Source organism: Heterodontus francisci, chromosome 6 (assembly GCF_036365525.1).
Source record: "Heterodontus francisci isolate sHetFra1 chromosome 6, sHetFra1.hap1, whole genome shotgun sequence".
NCBI classification, from domain to species: Eukaryota; Metazoa; Chordata; class Chondrichthyes; order Heterodontiformes; family Heterodontidae; genus Heterodontus; species Heterodontus francisci.
In genome coordinates, this window is record NC_090376.1 from 33,943,299 (window position 1) to 33,967,614 (window position 24,316).

The 24,316-nt window shown below is 45.3% G+C and overlaps 1 protein-coding gene across 3 annotated transcripts in view; it reads left to right on the plus strand.

Moving 5' to 3' along the window:
- LOC137371236 (short transient receptor potential channel 4-like) overlaps nucleotides 1-24,316 on the plus strand; it is a 127,488-nt gene that overhangs the window by 29,437 nt on the left and 73,735 nt on the right. The window contains exon 1 of one of the 3 annotated variants that reach the window (XM_068033449.1): nucleotides 216-241. The exons of the other annotated variants lie outside the window; for them this stretch is intronic. The gene's annotated coding sequence lies outside the window, so the exon portion shown is untranslated. Of the gene's footprint in view, nucleotides 1-215; nucleotides 242-24,316 lie in introns of those variants that run through there. 3 annotated transcript variants of the gene reach the window in all.

Sequence of the window (24,316 nt, forward strand, 5' to 3'; positions counted from 1 at the left end):
GAAAAAAGTTGTGTTTAACCTGAGTGCTCAGGCTAGCATACGCTTTATGTGACTCTGTGAATTTGTATTTTTTAGGTATCTGGTTTGGACAGTGTGCTTGGTGATTATTTGCCACACTGAGAGAGAGCAAGAGAGAGAGAACATATATAGCACCTTTCATGACCTCAGGACATCCCAAAGTACTTCAAAAGCAATGAAGTACCTTTGAAGCACAGCCACTCTTGTATTGGAATGAAGCAGGGTAAAAGCCTTCTCCCACTGGCAATGCAGGATGTCATGAGAAAAGATGGGCATTTGAAAAATGTGTGAGCAGTTAGCTGAGTGTTGTATATTGTACATCTGTGCTGCAACAACAAGCTTATATCTAAGTGCTGTTAAGATGTATTGTAAGGCAGCATTTTGAAAGAAAAAAAGAAAAGATAGAACATTCTTGTATATAGTGCCTTTCGTAATCTCAGGATGTTGCAAAATACTTCATAGTCAGTGAAATACATTTGAAGTAGTCACTGTTGTAATGTAGATGAATGTGGCAGACTGTGCACATCAAAATTCCATAATCAGCAATGAAATAAATGACCAGGTAATTTGTTTTATTTTAATGATGTTGGCCAGAATACTAGGAAATCTCCTCTGCTCCTCTTCAAAAAATGTCATTGGATATTTTACATCAGTCTGAGAGATGTATGTGGTTTAACATTTCATCTGAAAGATGGTACCTCCAACAGTGAAGCATTCCTTCAGTACAAAGAACAAAGAACAGTACAGCACAGCAACAGGCCATTCGGCCCTCCAAGCTTGCGCCGATCTTGATGCCTGCTTAAACTAACACCTTCTGCACTTCCGGGGCCCATATCCCTCTGTTGCCTTCCTATTCATATATTTGTCAAGATGTCTCTTAAACGTCGCTATTGTATCTGCTTCCACCACCTCCCCTGGCAGCAAGTTCCAGGCACTCACCACCCTCTGTGTAAAAAACTTGCCTCGCACATCCCCTCTAAACTTTGCCCCTCGCACCTTAAACCTATGTCCCCTAGTAACTGACTCTTCCACCCTGGGGAAAAGCTTCTGACTATCCACTCCGTCCATGCCGCTCAAAACTTTGTAAACCTCTATCATGTCGCCCCTCCACCTCCGTCGTTCCAGTGAAAACAATCCGAGTTTTTCCAACCTCTCCTCATAGCTATTGCCCTCCAGACCAGGAACATCCTGGTACATCTCCTCTGTACCCTCTCCAAAGCCTCCACGTCCTTCTAGTAGTGTGGCGACCAGAATTGCACGCAATATTCTAAGTGTGGCCTAACTAAGGTTCTGTACAGCTGCAACATGACTTGCCAATTTTTATACTCTGTGCTCCGACCGATGAAGGCAAGCATGCCGTATGCCTTCTTGGCTACGTTATCCACCTACGTTGCCACTTTCAGTGACCTGTGGACCTGTACGCCCAGATCTCTCTGCCTGTCAATACTCCTAAGGGTTCTGCCATTTACTGTATACCTCCCACCTGCATTAGACCTTCCAAAATGCATTACCTCACATTTGTCCGGATTAAACTCCATCTGCCATTTCTCCGCCCAAGTCTCCAACCGATCTATATCCTGCTGTATCCTCTGACAATCCTCATCATTATCCGCAACTCCACCAACCTTTGTGTCGTCCGCAAACTTCCTAATCAGACCAGCTACATTTTCCTCCAAATCATTTATATATACTACAAACAGCAAAGGTCCCAGCACTGATCCCTGCGGAACACCACTAGACCCATCCCTCCATTCAGAAAAACACCCATCCACTGTTACCCTCTGTCTTCTGTGACTGAGCCAGTTCTGTATCCATCTTGCCAGCTCACCTCTGATCCCGTGTGACTTCACCTTTTGTATCAGTCTGCCATGAGGGACCTTGTCAAAGGCTTTACTAAAGTCCGTATCGACAACATCCACCGCCCTTCCCTCATCAATCATCTTCGTCACTTCCTCAAAAAACTCAATCAAATTAGTAAGACACGACCTCCCCTTCACAAAACCATGCTGTCTCTTGCTAATAAGTTTGTTTGTTTCCAAATGGGAGTAAATCCTGTCCCGAAGAATCCTCTCTAATAGTTTCCCGACCACTGACATAAGGCTCACCGGCCTATAATTTCCTGGATCATCCTTACCACCTTTCTTAAACAAAGGAACAACATTGGCTATTCTCCAGTCTTCTGGGACCTCATCTGTAGCCAATGAGGATGCAAAGATTTCTGTCAAGGTCCCAGCAATTTCTTCCCTTGCCTCCCTCAGTATTCTAGGGTAGATCCCATCAGGCCCTGGGGACTTATCTACCTTAATGCTTTGCAAGACACCCAACACCTCCTCTTTTTTGATAATGAGTACGTCATTAAACTATTGTGTGCTCAAGTCTCTGGAGTCAGACTTGAATACATAACCTTCTGACTCAAAGGCAAGAGTGCTACCACTGAACCAAAGTTGATATCTATGGAGCAACATTTTCATTGGCAAACTCGCTTGAGACCAGCAAAAACTACCTGACCTGCTTCCAGGTACTGTGTACAAAGGCACTGCATTCACCTATCCAGCCATTCACATCTAGGCTGCTCTTTGCTGAAGGTTGTCCCTCAGCTGGATAAAAATGCCACTTTTCTTTGCAGGACCTCCTGCAACACCACTCCCAAAACAATTATCAGCCCCATGATCTGCTTTATTTTTCTGTACAGAATTTCATGTATATTGTATATAGGGAGGGACTTGTAAAGAAAGACAGACACCAAGATGGCCAGATCACATGTTTAATTATATCATCACACATTGGGCATGCTCATAACATGGAAATATATTACACAGCTTCTCCCTTAAAAAAAAACTATTTATTAATCAACTTCAAAAAACAAACAAATTAGATTAGATTAGATTAGAGATACAGCACTGAAACAGGCCCTTCGGCCCACCGAGTCTGTGCCGACCATCAACCACCCATTTATACTAATCCTACACTAATCCCATATTCCTACCAAACATCCCCACCTGTCCCTATATTTCCCTACCACCTACCTATACTAGTGACAATTTATAATGGCCAATTTACCTACCAACCTGCAAGTCTTTTGGCTTGTGGGAGGAAACTGGGAAACCGGAGCACCCGGAGAAAACCCAAAATCTTTGAGAATATGCACACTTGGCAAAATAACAACTCATTCTTTTTCTTTAAATGATATCTATAAATCAAGTCTAACTGGTTTATGAAATCTTCTTGATCTTCTCACAGGTTTTGGTGTAGAGTCAGGTTTTGGACTGTCTGGTTTCAGTTCAGGACTTACAGAAGATCTTGTTTCTTTTTCTGAAACTGGTACTTCAGACACGGAACCCTGAACTGGTTCACACTCTGGCAATAGCTCGCAATCAAGTAGGTCAAGCTCAAGCTTTGGATCATCCCTCGCTGGGATCATGTGATCTACAGAGACTTTTTGAAATGGTTCGGTCGACCATGATCATGATTGCAAAGGAGTTTTTGGCAGCTTATTCTTGCAGTTTTGACAAATGGTACATTTGCTAACCAATGATTCTAGATCAACGTCTATACCAGGCCAATAAACAAAATTTCATCCTAACTGTACCCATGTGTTCAGCTTGAAGCTCTGCCAGAATCTTGTCTCCTAAAGAACTAGGTACTACCACTCTGTGACCCCACTTAATGCATCCCATTCACATAACAACTCGTTACGTTGATTGTGGAATTCAGTTCCTCGTCTGTACACTTGTCAAACTGTGCCACCCATTCGACGTCTGTTTGAAGACTCTTTTCAAAGCTAGGTATTTCTGAGTTTCAGCTGCAATGATTGGAAAGTCCCCATCCATGACTCCTGTTGTGAAGATTGCACCTTCACAGCCTTATTTTGAGTCTTCATGCGGCAAACACGACAGTGTGTCAACTATATCATTCTCCTTTGAACTACGATATTCAGTGTTCTAGTCATACTGTGAGAAAAGTACAGCCCACCACTGCATTCTTGATGCTGCCATTCTCGGTAATGCAGATTTTGGACCCAGAATAGCTGCTAAGGGTTTTTGATCTGTAACTAGCATAACATTTCAACCAAACTGTATTAAATTTACAGCTTAGATTAACTAATAGAATTCCAATTGGAGTAAGTACCACAGTAACTGAATTAGTAAGAGTATTAGGGCAGAGCAGATCTAGAGGCATTTTATTAAAATTAATAGTTCATTCAAGATACTAATCAGATTATAAAAGAGGGAAGAGATATTTTTCTTAGATTATGCATGGGCAGCTGAGACCTGTTGCTTGCAATTCCTGTGCCATATGGGAACTTCAGGATGCTTCATGTGTCTTGGAGGACTACATGTGTAGGAAATGTCTCCAGCTCAAGCTCAGGATTTTCAAGCATGAGGAGAAGCTGCGGTCACTGTGGAGCATCAGGGAGCTGGAGAGTTTCTTGGATTGTACATTCCAGGAAGTGGTCACCCTACAGGTAGTGAGATTTCAGGATAGTAGATGGGTGGCCAACTGGAAGAGTAGGAAGAGGCAAGAGGTGCAGGAGTGTTTGCTGTGTATGCCACTCACTGGTACTCAGCATTGGAGACTGCTAGGAGTGATGACACCTTGAAGGAGTACAGTCCAGACTCTAGCATCAATGGGTAAGGGACTACACAGGAGGGAACAGCAAAGAGTAACAATGCAGTCATTATAGGAGATTCCATAATTGGGAGGACAGACAGGCATTTCTGTAACCATCATCATGAGTCCTGCATGTTGTGTTGCCTCCCTGATGCAAGGGAATGGAGAGAGTCAGAATTTGTGGTACATTCATTTTAGGCAGAAAATGCCAGCTTTAAGATAATATAATTTTGATAATCTAGGCTTGTCCTAGAACATGGTTAACAGCATTGTTAGGTCACTGACAAGTGATTAACAGTATTATTGCAAGTGAATTATGATTGGCTTAACTGCTGTCCTGGGAATGGCACCAAAAACATTAGGAGTGGTCGGATTGTGCCGTCAATCAGCCGTTCTGGCTGAGTTGGCAGAGGTTTTTGAAACTTGGATCATGCAGGTCCAGTGTACGCATTTACTCTCAGCTGAACACGTGTTCAATTGCTCAAGGAACCCCTCACTGGCACTTTTTAAAGGGACAGGCATACAATTTGCAGGTAAGGAGCAGCTGCAATCACTGAAGCATCAGGGAGCAGGAGAGTTCTGCTATTGAAAAGTTGGGTGGAAATATTGTGGCTTGATTTTGGAGGGCTTGAGGTGAGCTGGTGCATCCATTCAATGCGGGCAGAGGATTTGATCACCTTTACACACCAAGGGTTGGATTTTGTGTACGAGGCAGGGCTCCCAGTGCCAGGCCGAAAAGGCAGGGGGATCCCTGCCTCAGCCTTTTCCTTCCCTCACTGCCCACCACCCACACCCCACCACCCCCCCCGGGAGCGATCCTCTGGTCTTTTTACATCAAAGTGTCACGAACCGGGATCCCTGTCCCTTTAAAGACGGGGATCCCGCCTTCATGAGCTGCTGGCCGATCAGAGGGCGTGCAGCTAAGGAAGGGAAACGATGGCGCAGTGGTGATGTCACTGGTCGAATAATCCAGAAGCCCAGGAATGCTCGGGGGAGTTGGGTTCAAATCCCTCCTTGGCAGATGGTGAAATTTGAATTCAGTTAATAAGTCTGGAATTAAAAAAGCTAGTCTAATGGTGACCATGAAACTATTGTCGATTGCTGTAAAAATCTATCTGGTTCACTAATATCCTTGTATGGCCTACATGGCCCACAGCAATGTGGTTGACTCGTGAATGCCTAGCAAGCCACTCAGTTGTATTAAACTAAGAAAAGGAATGAAACAGGACATCGACCTAGGCACTTGATACGACAACGGCAAAGCCAGGCCTGTCGACCCTGCATAGTCCTCTTTCTACAGAGTAGATGGCTTAGTGGTAATGTCATGGGGCTAGAGATCCAGACTCCCATCCAAGGCCCCATACACTCCTTCCAGGTGAAGCAGTGATTTACTTGTACTTCCTTCAATTTAGTATACTATATTTGCTGCTCGCAATGCGGTGGCCTCGACATTGGGGGAGACTGCTTTGCGGAACACCTCCGCCCAGGCCGAAAGCCTAACCCCAAGCTTCCGATTGCTTGCCATTTCAATACACCACCCTGCTGTGATGCCCACATTTCTGTCCTTGGCTTGCTGCAGTGCTCCGGGGAACATCAACGCAAGCTTGAGGAGCAGCACCTGATCTTTCGATTAGGCACTCTGCAGCCTTGCGGACACAACCTTGAGTTCAACAATTTCAGAGCATAAATTTCCTTTTCTATTTTTCTATTTTTTGTATTATTTTGTTTTATTTTTTAACCATGTGCCCATTTTTCATGTGGCCAGAGCTGCTCATTATTCTGCCATTAACACTCTCTCTGGACTAATGCTTTGTTTTTCATCACAAGCATTAACACACTCTTTGCCTTTGTCCCATGACATCTTTGTTATTTAATCTCTCCTGCCCTCTGCCCTATCACACACCTTCCCTTTTGTTCTCTTCCCTACCAAACCCCACCGCGCCCCCTCACTTGCTTAGAATCTAATTCTTTTCTAACCTTTGCCAGTTCTGATGAAAGGTCACTGGCCTGAAATGTTAACTCTGCTTCTCTCCCCACCGATGCTGCCTGACCTGCTGAGTATTTCTAGCAGTTTATGTTCTCATTTCAGAGTTCCAGCATCCACGGTATTTTGCTCTTATAATACTCTGGGAACATTGGTTCAAATCCCACCACAGCTGTTGGTGGAATTTAAATTCAATTAATTAATACATTCAAGGAAATTATATTGAACTTATGTAAGACACTAGTTCGGCCTCAGTGCCCAGTTGTGAACGCTGTACCTTAGGAAAGATGTGAGGGCATTGGAGCGAGTTCAGAAAAGATTCATGAGAATATTTCCAGGGATAAGGAACTTCAGTTATGAAGATAAATTGGAGAAGTTAGGACTGTTTTCCTTGGAGAAGAGAAGACTGAGGTGGATTTGACAGAGATATTCAAAATCATGAGGGGTCTGGACAGAATAGATAGGGAGAAACTGTTCCCACTTGTGAAAGGATCGAGAACGAGAGGGCACAGATTTAAAATAATTGGCAAAAGAAGCAAAAATGACATGAGGAAAAACTTTTTCACGCAGTGAGTGGTTAAGGTCTGCAATGCGCTGCCTGAGAGGATGGTGGAGGCAGTTTCAATTGAAGCATTCAAAAGGGAATTAGACAGTTATATGAAAAGGAACAGTGTGCAGAGTTGTGGAGAGAAGATGGGAGAGTGGCACTAGGTAAATTGCTCATTCGGTTAGTTGGTACAGACACAATGGGCTGAATGGCCTCCTTCTGCGCTGTAACAATTCTGTAATTCTGTATCAGCAGCTCCACTGGGAACAGTGGCTACTGCAGAGTCCTCAGACCCAGGCCCGGCAGTGGAATTCTGGAACAGAGGTCGGTGAGGCAAGGTAGCCAGGGCCAGTCTGGAAGGTCCTGGCGAGAGGGGTGCGAGGGTGTAGTCATGCAGCCTAGAAGGAGAGGGGTCCCATGTGGTGAAGTGGTTCCCGACGGGGGTCCTCCATGCGTCACAGATTGGTCACGGAGGAGGGACTCTCCCTGAGCCCGCAGGGAGTGCGCCTCGTGTTACAAGGTGACCTCCCGGCGTGGCAGAGGACCCCAGCGGCGTCAGGAAGATTGGCCTCTGTGCGGGTAGGCCATCATCAGTCTATCCAGCCCCCAGGAAGATCAATTGGCGATGGGCCCTCCGCCCGCGCCACCCAGCGCAATACCCAGTGCCTCCCTGCCTCCGAACCCCGCCTCAGGGGGGCCCATATAAACCTGGACCAAGTCTGCAGGAGGTATGAGAGATGTAGTTGCAATGCCTCTGGATCTGCGATATGATCAATAAATGGAGCAGAGTCTGGAGAGGGGAAGCTCTGCGAAGAAGGAGGAGGAGGGCTCTCCACAGAAGGCGCTACCCACCATGGTTTTTCAGGAACCACTTCTCATACCTCCACCTCAACCAGGAGAATGCCTGAGATGTCCCAGATTCAACAAGACAACACAAAAGCAAAATGCCGCGAATGCTGGAAATCTGAAATGACAAAATGCTGGAAATACTCAGCAGGTCTGGCAGTATCTGTGGAGAGAGGGCGAGAGTAAACATTTCAGGTCTATTGCATCAGTTCTGGTGAAAGGTCACAATCCTGAAAAATTAACTCTGTTTCTCTTTCCACAGATGCGGCCAGACCTGCTGAGTATTTCCAGCATTCCCTGTTTTTATTTCAGATTCAACAGGAGGTGACCACAGAACTGTGCCACCTCTTTCAAGAGGACCTGTAGCCTCGCAGCAAGGACAGTGCTGCCAGTGGCTGTAAAAGTCACAGTCACATTAAACTTCTACTCAAGTGGATCACTCCATGCTGGAGGGGGCGATATACCGAACATCTTCATGTATACTGGCCATTGATGCATCCGGGAGGTGACGGAGGCAGTTAGTGTTTATGTTGGAGAATGCCCACTATCCTGGGAGCAGCCACAATGCCTACATCCTGAAACAGTCTACAGTTCCTGCTGTCTTAGGGCCTCCAAGAAGAACTTGAGGGTGGTTGCTCGGAGACAGGGTCTACACCTTTGCATCTCTACATGACTCTACCCTCTACACCTGGCTAATGATCCCCCCTCCGCCATCTGACCACGCGAGGACAACGGGCGTATAATGAAAGCCATGCTACCACCAGAAACATAGTGGAGGAGACCATCAGCATACTAAAGCAACAGTTCCACTGCCTGGATCAAGCTCATCGTGATATGTTGCATCCTCACCATCGTGAAGGCTCAGCCATTGCCACCAGGCAGCTGGAGGCCACCACAGGAGGAGGAGGAAGAAGAGGAGGAGGCAGAGAGGATGCATCCAGGACCCCTTCAGTTTGAACGGCTGTCCTTGAGAGCCTGCTCAGACACCGGTTCCCTTACAGGAACATTCCCACCCCATTATGGCTGCATCATTACTTTATATCCATATTTTACACCCTACTACATCGTCCCCTTGGCTCACGATCCTGCAATGAAAGCCACCAACAACAGCCTATCCATAACATTTTTTCCAACAACACATCCACTTATACAAACAAAAATTAACTATTTATCCTTGTCTTTCCTTTAGTGCCTATCTTGCAGGTGCCCTTGCCTGTCCAAATGCTCCTATGCACTGCTATCCCAGTGGCTGCAGCATAGCTGGTGGAAGGCTGCTGACTTTCAGTGGGGTAGGCTGCAGATGGTCTTGCAGGATGACCTTGATCAACAGTGGGCCTTAAAGGCCTGGCTTTGGACTGCACTATCTCAGCATGGGCAACAGCAATCTGCGCTGGCTGGCTGGCTGAGGCAGCATCAAGGGCATTAGCATTGTGGCAATGGAGGGAGCATGAATGCTGTCATCCTGAGAGAGGACAACAGGGTTTTCCCAACAGTGCCACTGCTACTCCACAGGCGGCACCTCACCAATCTTAGTAATCTTCTGGAGCTGCACTGCTGCAAGAGCCTGCAAGCCCCTTGAGCACTGAGATCCACAGCCATTATGGCAGGAGTCTGAGCCTGCATGCTAGCAATCATGGATCTCATGACATCAGTCTGAGGTTCCACCGTAGCACTGAGATGTTGGGTGGCTTCTGCCTGTGCTGCAATTACATGGAGAGACTGAGGAAGCTGGGAGTGCTCTCCTTCTCTGCCCTAAGGTTAAGAGGAGATTTAATAGAGAAGACAAAATCATGAAGGGTTTTTATGGAATAAATAAGGAAAAACTGTTTCCAGTGGCAGAAGGGTCAGTAACCAGAGGACACAGATTTAAGGTAATTGGGAAAAGAAGCAGAGGTGAGACATGGAGATTTTATTACCAACGAGTTATTGTGATCTGGAATGCACTGTCTGAAAGGCTGGCGGAAACAGCTTCACTGTAACTTTCAAAAGGGAATTGGAAACTACTTGAAGGAGAGAAAATTGCAAGGCAATGGGGAATGAACAGTGGAGTGGGACTACTTTGATAGCTCATTCAGGCAAGATGGGCTGAATGGCCTCCTCTTCTGTAAAATTCTATGGGCTGAATTTTGTGGAAGATGATCAAGTCCTGTCATCAGGACCAAAAGTGGGAGCCAACCCTGTTGCTGCGGGTGGCAGGACTCTGGAGCGGCATTTTGTTGGCAGTGGCAAATTAAGCCCTGCCAGCAACGCTGTCCAATTGAGATCGGCAGCTCGTCCCCACAGAGCTGCTTGCTCAATCAGAGGGTCAGCAACACAGCAGCCTCGGAAGCACAACAGCTAGCGGTGGACACTGCTGAGGCTGCATCATTAAGGAGAGGGTGCCTCAGTGCCAAGGCATCCTTGTAGACAGGTGAGCTTTTCCGGGGACGCTGGAGCCAGCCTGGCATGCCCTGGCGATCAGGGGATACGGTGGTGGGGTGGGGGAGGGGGGGATTGCAGCAGTGCCTTGGGCCCAGGGGTGGCCATTGCCACAAGGGGGAGGGGGGCCCACTATGGGCCATGGAGGTAGTTAGGGTTTACATGGCGGTCTCCCCATGCAGCAGCAGGCCCTCCCACCATGGGCAAAATGTCCTCAGGAGCGAAAAATGTTCCCTAATTGGACCCTCAAGTGGCTCAATTGGCTGCCCATCAGGTGCCGTGCTGCTAAGGTTCCCGCCACTTGCTTTATGCCATGGCCTTGGGAAGACATTGGGCTCTCCTCCCAACGCCTTCCCCTGCCATGTTGCCTGCCCTCCCATCTTGCAGCCCGCCTTCAAAGGGCCTAGAAATTTCAACCCAATGATTCTATGCAGTGGAAGCTGCGACAGCAGCCAGAATGCTGTATTACAGCTGGGTCTGCAAATGCTATCATGGAGCTGGCCACACTTCCATGCTGGGAAGGATGGGCTCCAAGCTCTGCATGACGTTCTGTGCCGCCTTGGAGACAGACTACTCCATGCTCCTTGACAGTGACAGATGGCAGTCCAGCAGGCCTGCCAAAGCGCCAAGCATCTTGGTGTGCATACTTATCAGCATTCTCCTGCCTGCCACCCTATTGAAGTCCTGATCTGAGTCCACTATAGCAGAACTCATCTGCGACCTCGCCCTCTAGTGAGCTGACAAAAGAGGTAGCCGTTCCCTCTGGTCTTGCTACAGCCCGCTTATGCCCAGTGACTCACCATGTGCTGATCTCAACTCTGTACTATCCTCTAAAGTTCATGCAATGTCAGTACTTGAGCTGGTGGCTGCGAGTGTCTGATCAAGTGATAGTGCTTCTTTACTGGTTGTGTGATGCTGATCTCTCTGTTCCTCCTGAGGTTGCAGTAGCTGGGCAGGTGGCAATTCTTGGATGTCTGAAATGAGAAAATCAGATGTAGAGTGTTGTATTGAGGGAAGGGGTTTGGATTGTAAAGCAAAAGGTCCATAGTCACACCATCTGCAATTTGCACTTCATGCCAGATAGTGGGATGAGAATAAGGTAGGAGTTGAGCGTAAGGCAGTAACAAACTCATCCTCAGTGTTCTCAGCGACACCGTGTGCAACGGGCTTTCTCGCATTGGGATCCATATTGCGGAGCACCATCTCTGTAGGGCTCAGGGGATGCAGGTGTGTTTGTCCCCCACTTTTTCTGCTCTGCTCCATTCTATTGTGTGCCACCTTGCCTAGCTAGAAAAGAAGAGTGTCAGTGATTGTGTTGCACTGAGCTTTGCATAAAGTGTCTGCCATAGCTGAAAAGCTGAAGGTATGTGGAGGTAGCAAGAAGTGGGTGTGAGGATGGCTTCATTGGAATGTGTGTGAGGGTGAGGTGGAGTATCTGAATGTAATGCCTGAGTCCTGACTGCAAGGGACTGCTAATGGGTGAATGGGTGTTGTGCATTGAGCAGTTTGAAAGCATCTTGGTGTGTAATGGGTATGAGATGCCCTTTGAAGATGCATTCACTGATCATGATCACCCATGTGAGGTCATTGAATTTTTTCAGGCACTCAGATCCTCAGGGCCAGGCTCCTTGCATTGACCTCCTAGGTCACCTGATCCCATTGTCTTCAGAGAGCATTCCTTGATGTCCTCCTAGCCCTCTGTGGAAACAGCGTCTCCTCTTGTCTATCTCCATGATTAAGTCCTCCAGCGTTGCATCTGTTAACCGGGAGCCCTCTCTCTGTCCTGGTGCTCCATTTTCTTTGTTTCTTCTTGCAGATAATTGCAGTACTGGCAGTCAGCAGCAGTTTACTATGATTTAATGCAATTTCCATTTAAGAGGAGCAAACCGCCTTTAAGAGCTGGAGGCTAGCTGGAACACATGCTAGTCTTGCACAGTGTTAGGCCCCCCGGTTGAGCTTGCAGCCAGCGAGCAGCATGGGTTCCACTGTGCCGCAAGCTAAAATTAGACAAATAAGGAGGCAATATGAAGCTTGTGTAGACACTGAGAGGTTGTTTCCCCTGGCTGGGGAATCTAGAACATGGGGGCACAGTCTCAGGAAAAGGGGTCGATCATTTAGGACTGAGATGTAGAGAAATTTCTTCACTCAAAGGGTTGTGAATCTTTGTAATTGTCTACCCCAGAGGGTTGTGGATGCTCCATCATTGAATATATTTAAAGCTGAGATAGAAAAATTTTTGGTTCCTCAGGGAATCAAGGGAATATGGAGAGTGGACGGGAAAGTGGAGTTGAGGCCAAGGATCAGCCATGATGGTATTGAAAATTGGAACAGGCTCGAGGGGCTGTATGGCCTACTCTTGCTCCTATTTCTTATGTTCTTGTATTCTTAAATTCTTATGTTCAGTGGGACTTGGCGCCAGTGGATTGAAAATTGCTAACCCCATGCCCGAAAATAGGTGGAGATGAATTTTCAGCTCTTTTTTTCTCCCCTTTACTTATCCTTCCTCTTGAAAGTTTTGACCCTTGTTGAGATTCAATGAATGCCATCAGCCCTCTGGCATTTTATCCAAGCAGCTGTTCTTCTTGTGTGAGCCTAACAGTCAGTGTAGGCAAGTTACTTCTTATAAGTCATGATGTGCAAGTTCCAATAGAGGCCCTTGAATGGCAATCAAAAGCAGGAACTTTGGCTGATTTCCCCCTCCTTAGCCCAGCAACTCTGTGGCTAATTCTGGCAGTCCAAATACTGCTCTGGCTGAGATCATTTAGTTCAGCAGAGACCTTAGATTCTTATGGGATTGTGCTGCACTGCATTTGGGCACAAATATATCAGTAATAGAATATTCTAGTGAATACCAATTTATACATGTGCATTTTCTTATTTAACAGTCCCTGGAAAGGACTTTGAGATATTCCTGTGTATAAATGCAAGTAATATTTATTTTATGTTAACTTTATTTTTCTGATGTTCCAAACAATTATCTAAAACTCTGAATAAACTAGTCCAAAGATTATATTATGGGTAACAGTAAGGGAGGCAGTATTTCTTGGAGAGATGCTGCAGATTTGGCAGGATTATATAGTTGCTGGATGTAATACATAGAATGTGAAGAGGAGGCAGTATGAACATCAAATGGCTCGATGGTGAAAAAGAAACTGCTGCTGCTGATGGAATGAAGAGGTTGTGAAAGAGGTTAATGTTGCTGTCAGATATTACACAGGCAAGTCAAGGATGTCAGTATGGATGTCACGGTGTGAGGAGGTATAAGACATGATATATGACCACTGGAAAATAAGGTGGCATAAAGGCTTTTGAAAAGGGTCATTATACTTTAAAACCTATTATTGTGGCCATTAACAGTCTGAACTTCACAATTCGTGTGATTGTTTTTCTTGCTAGCTAAAATGTTTGGGGGTTTACTATTCATCAGCATGGACAATTTAACTGGCTTTCGCCCTTTTCTACATTTGGATGCGTCCCAATATATTAACCACGATATACCTGTAAATATATAGTAATTGAACACAATATTTCAGGGAATAAAATCGTTATGAGTTGCATGAACAAGAAACTTCAAGCTCATGTGGCATCCCCAAGCATACCTCAGGCAAAATTTAGTACCTGGGTAGTCCTGGGCATCTATCCAGCAGGAGGTCACAAGGGTCATTGGTGGTGACTGTGTGCTCATCTTTTCAGTTACACAAAACAGTTAGGCCCATACAAATAAAGAGAGGCATAAAAGAAGAGACATGACTCAAAAATTCCCCCATGACAAAATAAATTTAAAGCGGATGTTACAAGTTATAACATAGTTGGGGTATAAAAATGTACAAAAATTCTAAATTCTGTGAAAATGAACATTTTACCATTTACTTCCAATTTTGATATCAATTCAACTTTGGTAAGCTAATCTAGAGCTGCTTGAAGATTCTTTGAAATGCAGGTTAGATTGCTGTCTGAATTAAACCTGTTTTAATAAAGTTATTTATAAAATTCATAACTAAAACTGCAACAAATTTGTGATGATTTATAAACAATGCGACTTTGAAAATTCTGTGAATAATATATTGAGCGCATGCTGCTAATATTGATGCAGAGTTTAAAATTATCACTGAAGCTTTGGAATATTTATTACCATAACTAATGAGCCGTACTGATTGTCAGTATTTCTAGCTGCAGGTCTTTACAACTGAAAGATGACATGAGTATAAAGCTGGCAGTTTTGTTATTTTATTCCAAGATTCAGCTTTTGTCTTTTTTTTAACTCTAAGTAGTTTTCTTGCAGTAGGAATGACTAATATAAAATACATACATATATACAAAATCATATACATCTTTATATAAATATATATTAGCTGGGTATGTGTAATTACATACCCAATGAATTGTAAGCCAATGAATGAAACAAGTAGTAAGATCAATCAGGCTAACTTAATGACTAATACAAAAAGAAACTACTACAGATGCTGGAAATCTGAAATAAAAACAGAAAATACTCAGCAGGCCAGGCAGCATCTGTGGTGAGAGAAATAGAGTTAATAGGTTGAATTTTTCCACCACAGCTGAGCCTCCTGCTTCGGCTGGTAGCAGCACCCGGGGAGGCACATTCTTAGTGGTGGCCAAGTAAGTGGCCACCACTGGGGCTGCCATCCCAATTAAGGACAGCAGCCCGCCCCCAAGAGCTGCCAGACCAATCAGAGGGCCAGCGGCTCAGCAGCCTCAGCAGCACCACTGCGAGCAGTGGTCATTGCTGAGACTGTAGCTGCAAGGAGAAGGCGCTTCAATGGCCAAGGTGCCCTCGAAGATGGTTGGTGGGATCGGGGGATGCAGGGCCCAGTACCATTGCCACAAGGGGGCCCCTCCGTACTCTGTGGGCCCAAAAGGAATGCCCCTACTGGGAAGCTGACAGGTTTCACTGGACAATCTCCCCAGGCGGCAGCAGGAAAATTACCCGCGGAGGCGGGAAGTTACCCTTATATGACTACTTAAGTGGTTCAGGCGGGTGACCGATCTGCCACCTTTCCCGCTGCTGGCAAAATGGCATGCTGGTGGGAAAAGGTCAGGCATGCCTAATGTCATCCCGCACCGTTTTGCCAGCCGTTCCGCCTCACAACCCGTCTCCAAAGGCCTGGCAAAATTCCAGCCAACGTGTCAGGTTGATCACTTTTCATCAGAACTGAAAAAAGATAGGGATACCTTAGGATGTAAGCAAGTGAAAGAGGGTAGGGTGGAAAAAAGAACAAAAGGGAAGGTCTTTGATTGGGTGGAAGGCAGGAGAGATTAAATGGCAACAGGGTTCATGGTGCAAGGCCAAAAGGAGTGCTAACGGGGCAAGTAAAGAAACAAAAGTTGTGAATGGCAGAATGATGAACAGCTATGGTCCAAAAGCAAAATAAAGGGGGAAAAAAAGAGAAACAAGCTTTGATACTCAATTTTGGAGACTGCTGGGAGTGATGACACCTTGAAGGAGTGCAGACCAGACCATGACACCAATGGGCAAGGGTGGTACGGCCAAATCTAGAGCCCTCTGGTTATCAAGAAGCATACAGGGTAAGTTAAAGCAGAAAAAGAAAGCTTATGACGATCACAAAAAACGTAATACTTTAGAAATCCTAGAGGAGTATAGAAAGTGCAGGATTGAAGTAAAAAAGGAAATTAGAAAAGCAAAGAGACGACATGAAAAATTATTGGCAAGTAAAATCAAGCAAAACCCAAAGATGTTTTATCAGTACATTAAGAGCAAGAGGATAACTATGGAAAGGGTAGGGCCTATCAGAGATGGACAAGGGAACTTACGCCTGGATGCAGAAGATGTGGACAGGGTTCTTAATAAGTTTTTTGTCTCTGTCTTCACAAAGGATGCAGATGATGCAGACGTTGTAGTAAAAGATGAGGTGTGAAAGATATGATTAGCATAATGAGAGAGGAAGTACCAAAGGGTCTGACATCCTTGAAAGTGGATAAATCACCAGGGCCGGATGGATTGCATTCCAGGTTGTTAAAGGAAGTCAGGGAGGAAATAGCGGATGCGATGAGTATCATCTTCAAATTCTCACTGGATACAGGCGAGGTGACAGAGGATTGGAGGTCTGTGAACGTTATACCATTGTTTAAAAAGGGTGTGAGGGATAGGCCAAATAATTATAGGCCGGTCAGTCTGACCTCAGTGGTGGGTAAATTATTAGAATCAATTCTGAGGGACAGGATAAACTGCCATTTAGAAAGGCATGGATTAATCAGGGATAGTCAGCATGGATTTGTTAAGGGGAGGTCATGTCTTACTAACTTGATTGAGTTTTTTGAGGAAGTTAAAAGGAGAATTGATGAGGGTAGTGCAGTGGATGTGGTCGACATGGATTTTAGTAAGGCATTTGACAAGGTCTTGCATGGCAGACTGGTCAGCAAAATGAAAGCTCATGGGATACAGGGGATTGTGGCAGGTTGGATCCAAAATTGGCTCAGTGACAGGAAACAAAGGGTAGTAGTCAATGGATGTTTTACAAATGGAAAGTGGTTTCCAGTGGCGTTCCACAGGGCTCAGTGTGGGACCCTTGATGTTTGTAGTATATATTAATGATTTGGACTTAAATGTGGGAGGCATGATTGGGAAATTTGTTAATGACATAAAAATTGGCCGTGTAGTTGATAGTGAAGAAGATAGCTGTAGACTCCAGAATGATATCAATGGTTTGGTTGAGTGGGCGGAAATGTGGCAAATGGAATTCAATCCAGAGAAGTGTGAGGTAATGCATTTGGGGAGGGAAAACAAAGTGAGGGAATACATAATAAATGGGAGGATATTGAGAGGGGTAGAAGAAGTGAGAAACCTTGGCGTGCACGTCCACAGGTCCCTGAAGGTGGCAGGACAGGTAGATAGAGTGGTGAAAAAGGCATATGGAATGCTTTCCTTTAGTGACCAAGGTAAAGAATTCAAAAGCAGGGATGTAATGCTGGAACTGTATAAAAGGCTGGTTAGGCACAGCTGGGGTATTGCATATAGTTCTGGTCACCACATTACAGGAAGGACATAATTGCTCTGGAGAGAGTACAGAGGAGATTTACAAGAATGTTGCCAGGACTTGAAAGTTGCAGCAATGAGTAAAGATTGGATTGGCTAGGGTTGTTTTCCTTGGAACAAAGGAGGCTGAGGGGTGACTTAAATGAGGTGTAGGGGACCTAGATAGAGTAGACAGAAAGGACCTGTTTCCCCTAGCGGAGAGATCAATTACTGGGGGCACCAATTTAAGGCGATTAATATAAGGATTAGAGGGGACATGAGGAAAAACCTTTTCACTCAGAGGGTGGTGGGTGTCAGGAATTCACAGCCAGGAATGGTGGTGGAGACAGAAACCCTCAACTCATTTAAAAGGTACCTGGACATGCACCTGAAGTGCTGTAACCTGCAAGGCTACGGACCAGGTGCTGGAAGGTGGGATTAGATTGGACGGCCAGATTTTTCGGCCGGGGCAGACACGATGGGCCAAATGGCCTCCTTCTGTGCCATAATTTTTCTATGGTTCTATGACTGCACAGGAGGGAACAGGAAAGGGTAGAAATGCAGTCGTTATAGGTGATTTCATAGTTAGGGGGACAGACAGGCATTTCTGTAACCATCATTGAGTTTTTGCATGGTGATTTGCCTCCCTGGTGCCAGCATAAAGGACATCATGGAAAGGGTACAAAATATTTGGCAGGGAGTGAGCCAGAATTTGTGGTACACATCTGTACCGACAACATAGAGAAAGCAGCTATTGAGGTCCTATGGTCAAATATTGAGAAGGTTGGGAGAAAGTTAAAAAGTAGGACCTTGAAGGTAGTAATCTTTGGATTATTCCAAGTGTCATACATTGACGAGAGTCGAAATAAGAAGATGGGGAGAATCAATGCACGGCAAGGAGGGCTTCAGATTCTTGGGACATTGGGACCAGTTCTGGGGCAGGTGGCACCTATTTAAAAGGGAGCAGTTGCACTTCAATGGACTGGGACCAATGTTCTTGCAGGGAGGTTCACTAGTATGGTTGGGGAGTGTTTAAATTAAATTGGCAGGGGGTTGGGCATCAGCATATGGAATTAGAAAGGAGGAATAAGGTGCATAAAGGAGTGAGAGTATTGGATAGTACTGGATAAGGAAGTAGTACCATATTTACTAGGAGGAGACTGAGAAGGTCTATGATGAATACAATGACAGGTTTAGAGCGCCTGCATGTAAATGCACAAAGTGTGATGAATAAGGTTTTTGAGCTACAAGCACTAATAGTTCTGTGGGAATATGATGTAGTGGCAATAATGGAAATATGGTTTAAAAATGGTGAGGCTGGGGACTTAATATTCATGGATACAAAGTGTTCATTAAAGATAGGGAAGGAAAAAAGGGAGGTGAGTGGCAGTTTTGATTTAGGAATACATTGTGGTGTGGAAAGGGAGGATGTCCTTGAGGGGGCAAAGACAGAATCTGTTTGGTTAGAGTTGACGAGCAAAAAGAGTATGATCATGCTACTGGGGGTATTCCAAAGGCTTCCAAACAGTGAGAGAGAGATAGAGGGAAATGACAGAGATTTACAAGAGCTATAGATTGGTGATATTGGGGGACTTCAATTACCCAAATATCGATTGGGATAATATTACAGCAAAGAATAAGGAGGGGGAGGAATTTCTGAAGTGTGTTTCGGAGAACTTCCTTGACCAGTATGTTCTCGGTCCAACTAGGAAGGAAGCATTGCTGGATCTGGTGTTGGGAAATGAGGTGAGCCAAGTGGACCAAGTGTCTGTGGGGGAACACTTAGGTAAGAATGATCATTGTATCATAAGGCTTAGATTAGTAATGGAAAAGAGAAAATAACAATCTAAAGTAGAACTTCTAAATTGGAAGAGGGCTAACTTCAAGAGGGCATCTAGCCAGAGTAAAATGGAACCAAAGATTGACAGGAAAACTGTACCAGAATAATGGATAATCCTTAAGGAGGAGATGTTTGAGGTACATACTAGGCGCATACCAGCAAGGGCAAAGGAAACAGAACCAAAACCAGTACTCCTTGGATGATGAGGGTGTTAGAGAATATGATGATACAAAAGTGTATGATGCATACCAGGTGAATTCTTCAAGTGGGAACCAGACCAAAAGAATAAGTTGAGAGGTGAAGTGAAGAGGAAAATAAGACTGGCAAAGAAAAAAATATGAGAATAGAATAACACAACATAAAAGAGAACCCAAGAATCTTCTACCAGCATGTAAATAATAAACAGGTAGTAAGAGGCGGGGTGGGTCCTGTTAATTACAAAAATATATTTAGGCGCACAGGGCAATGCTAGAATACTTAATAAGTGCTTTGTATCAGTAAATTCCTCAAAGAGGATTCTGACACAATATCAATGGAAGCAGAAATGGTAGAGGTATTGGATGGGGTGAAAATTGATAGGCAGGATGTACTGGAAAGGCTGGCTGTGCTTACAGTGGATAACTCACCTGACCTGGATGGCTTGCATCCCAGATTGCTGAAGGAAGTGGGTGTGGCGATAGCAGAAGGGCTTGCCATAATCTTTCAATCTTCCCTAGATATTGGGGAGGTGCCAGATGATTGGACAGTAGCAAATGTGACACTTTTATTCAAGAAAGTGTTTAAAGACATTCCTAATATCTACAGGCCAGCCAGTTTAACATCAGTGATTGGCAAGATTTTAGAAACAATCAGGGAAAAAATCAACAGGCACTTGGAAAGGTTTGAGTTAATTAAGGAGTGCCCGAGGGATTTGTAAAAGTCAGATTGTGCATGACTAATCAAATTGAATTTTTTGATTAAGTAACACAGAAGGTTGATGAAGGGAATGCAGTGGATGTTGTCCATATGGAATTTACAAAAGCATTTGACAGTGTACCACATAAAAGGCTGGTTAACAAAATTGAGGCTCATGGAATAGGAGGGTCGGTGTCAGCTTGGATAAAAAAATTAGCTTAAGAGCAGAAAACAGCGAGTTGTGGTAAATGGTTGTGTTTCAGACTGGAGGATGGTAGATAGTAGTGTTCCCCAAGGGTCAGTACTGGGACCACTGTTTTTTTTGATATATATAAATGACTTGGATAGTGGAATACAGAGAAAAATTTCAAAATTTGCTGATGATTCCAAACTTGGAGATGTAGCAAGCAATGAGGATGATACAAATCGATTGCAGCAACACATAGATAGGCCAGCAGAATGGGCAGACAAGTGGCAAATGGAATTTAATACAGACAAGTGTGAGGTAATGCGTTTTGGCAGAAGGGATAAGGAGAGGCAATAAATGCTTGATGGCACAGTTCTAAAAAGTGTGCAGGGACAGAGGGAGCTTGGGGTCAATGTGCACTGATCCTTGAAGTTGGCAGGACATATTGAGAGAGTAGTTAGCAAAGCATTTGTGATTCATAAATAAAGATATTGAGTACAAAAGCAGGGAAGTTATTCTGAACCTTTATAAAGCTCTGGTTAGGCCAGAACTAGAGTATTGTGTCCAGTTCTGGTCACCACACTTTAGGAAGGATGTGAGGATCCGTGAGAGGGTGCAGAGAAGATTTACCAGAATGGTTCCAGAGATGAGGAATTTCATCTACAAGGTTAGGTTGGAGAAGCTGAGGTTGTTCTCTTTCGAGCCAAGGAGATTGAGGGGAGAGTTGATAGAGATGTACAAGATTATAACAGGTTTAGATAAGGTAAAAAAAGAAAAGCTGTTTGTGCCATTAGCTGATGTTACAAGGAATAGGAGACACAGACTTAAGGTTTCACGCAATAGATGTAGGGGTGAAGTGAGGAAGAACTTTTTTACACAGTGAGTGCTAATGACCTGGAATTCACTGCCTACAAGGGTGGTGGGAGCAGAGATGATGAATGATTTCAAAAAGAAATTGGATGAGCCTTGAAGGAAATAAACTTGCAGGGCTACAGGAATAGAGTGGGGAAATGGTTGGATTTCTCTACAGAGAGCTGGCATGGACCCGATGGACGAAATGGCCTCCTTCTGTGTGGTAATCACTCTAAAACTGTATGCCTCTAAGATATAAAAGCCAAAACCAGCAAAAAAAGGAAAATAAGTCAAAATGGGGGCTGATCGTACCTACACCAAATGGACTGCTGTGGTTCCAGAAAGCAGCTCACCAGTACCTTCTCAAGGGGAATTCGGGATAGGCAATATATGATGGCCTTACCAGCGCCGCTCACATCCCATGAATAAATTTTTTTTAAAGTGCAATCAGAGTTGATTTTAACCCCAAGCCTGTATTAGACATGTTGAGGAAACAGGGAAAGTGCAAAATGTACTTACAGGCCTTAGTTTTTAGGCAGGGGCATTATAACCCAAAACCTCATCTGGTTAGATGCCTGCCTGAAATAGGCGGAAAGGGGCAGATGGGCAGCAGATGGCAAAAGCTTCCAGCCGGCACTATAGGAATGCAAGCAGGAAAGTCTTGGGCAGTGGAGTTTAGGAGAGTCTTGCATGAGGAAGAGATTGTAATCTGGAGCAGGGTAGGCCGTGACTTTCATTGCAGAACCCAGAGGAGTAATTCTGATCCTCCTGGACCCACAAAGGAAAGTTTTTCATTTATCTTGGTGGGGCCTTTTGTCCTTCACAACAGCTACTGACCAGTTTTCACTTGGCAGGAAAGTCTTGGTGATTTCCCCAGTCAGGCCCAGGCTAAAATGCAATCAGTGCCCGATTGACTTATTAGGACACTGATTTGCATAAATCTATGAGGCTCCTGTCTGCTTCTGGCAGATGCCTCACCTACTAAACTGCAGTGAGCAGTTAAGACGCTGGCCAGCAGGAATAGGGTGGTAAATCACAACATTTTACAGCATTTTAAAGGCCCTACCCCTGCTCTGTTCATTCAAGAAAGTGTGGGTTAAAATTGACCCTTAGGACAGTGCAGCTTAAACTGCTGATGGCATTTTTCCACTGTAGCTTTAAAAGTCTTTGGCTGCGATTTTGGGCTCCAGTGGAAGTCTCAAAAGCATAAAATGGCACAAGCCGCACTGCTGGTCACTTAGAGTGTGTACCACGCGGTGCCCAGTGCTGGGCGGGAGCTAGCTCGGCCTTGCCATGCGTACACAGGTAGCATGAGAAGAGGTCAGAGAGTGACATCAATCAGCCGTTCCGACTGATTTATCATGCATCTTTCAAACTTGGCCTGCATATGCCCACTGAACACCTGTACTAATCACTGTCAGCTGCATGAGGAACCCCTCACAAGCTCTATTTAAAGGGACAGGCATCTAACTTGCAGGTGAGGTGCTTTTGACTTACTTCTGCTACCGCAAAGTTGGTGTTTTTGGAGGACTGATGGTGATCTTGTGCATCCAAGGGCAAAGGATTTTGCCACCTGTAGTCTGCAAGAGTTATGGAGCCTGACATCGCAGTGCCTCTGGGTCTCAACACGACCAACAAATAGAGCAGAGGCTGTAGAGAGGGGAAGCTCTGTGAAGAGTGAGGAGGAGGAGGGCTGTCTACATAAGGCCCTACCCACCACGGGGCTTCCAAGATCACTTCTCATACCTCCATCTGAGCCAGGAGCAAACCCTGAGGCGACTCACGTTCACCAAGGAGACATTACCGACCTGTGTCACTTCCTTCAACACGAGCTGCAGCCTCACACCAGGGCTCTGCCATTGGCCATAAAAGTCACAGGGGCATTGAACTTCCATACAACCGGATCTTTCCAGGCGGGAGTCGGTGACATATCCAAAATCTTCCAGTACGCCATCCATCGATGCATCTAGGGGGTGAGGGAGGCCCCATATGTCAAGAGAGGCATTACATTATGTTTTTGCTAAGGAGGGAGAACCTGGATGAGTAGGCATGAGGATGTGCCAGGATGGTGGGATTCCCAATGGTGTAGGGAGCCATCAATTACACACATGTGGATCTGCAGGCCCGCCAATGTCAACGGAGAGAAGGGTATAGGAACCGCAAGGGTTACGATTCGATCAATGTGCAGTTGGTGTGTGACCATGCAGAGTGCATCATGCCATTGAATGCCCACTGTCTTGGCAGCAGCCCGGTTGCCTTCATTCTGAGGCAGTCTTCTGTTCTCGCTGTTATTTGGTTCCAAAAACAACCAGAGGGGGGATGCTTGGGAGAAATGCTAGCCCCTGTATACTTAGCTGATGATACTCACTCCACTGACCACATGAGGACGGTGGACATCTAACGAGAGACATGGAGTTACCAAGAACATCATGAATCCGATCCTTAGTGTGCTGAAGTAACATTTTCGTTGCCTGTACTGCTTGGGGGAAGCCCTCCAGCACATGCCAGTGCATGCCTCCAAGTTCAGGGTGGTCTGCTGCATCCTCCACAACAACACTGTCATGAGGCAGCTGCCATTGCCACCAGGAATCTGGAGGCCACCTCAGGAGGAGGTGGAGGAAGAGGAGGCATCCAGAATTCCCTAGCTCTGGCTGGACTGCCAAGAGCACCTGCTCAGATTCTGCTTCCAGTTAGAACAATTTCACTTCACCACCATGACTCCACTATTCCCCACCTGACCATCCATCTGGGACATTCCATGACAGACCCTGCAATAAAAGCGGGCAACAGTAAGCTTTCCATTACATCTTAATCCAAAAACACATTCATTTATACAAACAGAAATGAACTATTCACCCTTGTGGATTCCATTAGTGCTGTCTTGCGGGTGCCTTTGCTTGTTCCAGTGCTCCTATGCAGTGCTATCACAGTGGCTGGAGCATGGTTGGTGGAAGGTTACTGAATTTCATGGGGAGGCATCAGCTGGTCTTGCAGGATGACTTTGAGCAGCTGTGAGCCTTGAGGTCCCAGCTTCAGACTGCAGCACCTCAGCATGGGCAGCAACAGTTTGGGCTGACTGGCTGACAGGCATCAGCAAGGGCACCAGCAGAGTGGCAGTGGCGGGA